We start from the raw sequence: 2,203 nt of genomic DNA on the forward strand, positions 1-2,203 counted from the left end.
TAGCTTATATACCTTATTTTTTATTTTTGTTAAAGATATGTTCCTTCAAGTACTAAACCATTAAAAAGCCATGTCACTGTCTTTTGCCTTGTCAAATAGACGTTCTCCATATTTTTAGAGTTCTACTAATTATCAAAGTTCTTGTGGTATATAAATTACTGGAAACTAATAACACATAGTTTTAGGAGAGTTGTAGTTTTTTAGTTCATGAGTTCATTTTAGTAATTTTGAAACTTAAATATGTGTATTTGGTTAGTTGCATCTGGTTCATTTTTGTTTTTTTTTTATATTTTCCAACTATAGATGAATTCAATGATGTCTGTGATTTTTCCTGCACTGTGATTTTACCATATATAAGTTCAGTGGTAGCTTTCCAAGCTTGTGAAACCCATCAATTAAGACAACTAACCAGTTAAAATCAAATCAGTTTGTAAGAAATTTGCTAAGACAACATTTTTCTTTTTTTTATTGATTAACTATTATGGAGTTTTTTGATTATTTTTTTTCTTTTTTCATATGTATTATTTGATCAGCCTTGTCGATCTATACTTTTGTATCAGGCTTATATATGTGACATGTCAGCTGTTGATACAGGTGGTCTCGAGGATGAAAATGTTAATTGTCTTCACATGTGATGACATTGCTTACAATGAAGAGAGCCCCAATACAAGCAAGTTGTCTTTAATAGTCCAGCTGGTGAGGATGTTTACGGAGAAGTTCTTAATGTAGATGTTTTTCGTCATTGGTTTACTCATGTATCACGTGTTGTCTCTTGAGGAAGTATTACACTAGCGATGATGTTAACGTGGAAAACTTTTTAGTTCTCCTTGGTAACAACTTTTTAGACATGTCAAGTCCACTTCTTTTTCCCCCTATACATTTTTCTTCTCATAAACTTGGATTAGTGATCACCTTTTATTTGATGAATGTGTAGTCATGTTAAATATTGTATAACCATTAATGTAAATAATAAAGGATATACATAGTCGTTTCAACTAACTAAACAATTCATGCCAAGTTCTCTTTCAATACCAAATGTATGGCGTCAATGATTTTTCTAATTGTAATCCTATTCATGGTAAGTTCTCATTTAACAAATTATATTAGCCCGTAATCATCTTTATCAACCAACTAATTCAGAAATCTATATTTTTAATGTGAGTCTCATAAAAAATATACATGATTGACACCATACTAACTTTTGGTTGGAAAGAGTGTAGTTCACACTGCTCAATCTAAAAGAGTTTTTGTGTTTTTCCAATATCGTCCAACACTTCTATCTAATGAGTCCTCATACATAATATATTCTTGTGGTAAATGTCTTCAATGAATTTTCTGCTAGAGTATCATCAAATGAAATATAGACATTGGAAACAAAGGTAGGCTTAATTTCATAAGACCTTAAAGGCTATTGTGAGTACAAACAACTCATTATACGAGTTTCTTTAGATTGCACCAAAATTTAGGTTTATGAAATACGCCAAAATGGGGAATATCAAATTGAACTACCACTGAAATCTTTGAGACATTTCAGAAAATGAATGTCATTTTATAGCTGTTGAGTATGAATTCAATAATGTCTCTGTTTTGCAACAATGGTGTTCTATAATAAAACTTACAACAATTTTAGACTTGCCGCTTGTGCTCGTCTATTAGGGAGCATCGTCAATTGAGCATGACAGAAGTTTTGATGTTTTTTTATTGAAGTATTTCTACTTTTAGAATTTTTATATATTTAGGGAGCATCATCAATTAAGCATCAGAAAAATTCTAATGATGTATTTATCGTAGTATTTATATTTCTGAAACTTTTATTTATTTATAGAAATAGTTTAGCAATAGTGTATCATGTTCTTTTAATTTTATAGCAACAATGTTTGTTCATGATAATCAGACTATGATAGAGAAAAGTCGTAAGTATTTTTCAAAATCATACACGTTGGGCCCGTTCATAGCACGGGCATTTCACTTCTAGTAATAATAAATTTGTCATGAATTTGTACATTTAAGGACGAGATACTTTTTTTTAATCTAAAAGTAGTTATTAGTGACAAAATTATATTTCTTCAACTATGAAATACATAAAACATTAGAGACGATTGGTGTTGTCTCTGATTGAACTAAATAATTAGTGACGACGTAGTTTTGTCGTTGTTCATAACTTTTTTAGTGTCAAATCAAAATTATACTATCAACTACAAAA

The sequence above is a fragment of the Solanum pennellii genome, chromosome 11 (assembly GCF_001406875.1).
Source record: "Solanum pennellii chromosome 11, SPENNV200".
In the NCBI taxonomy this organism is placed as follows: domain Eukaryota; kingdom Viridiplantae; phylum Streptophyta; class Magnoliopsida; order Solanales; family Solanaceae; genus Solanum; species Solanum pennellii.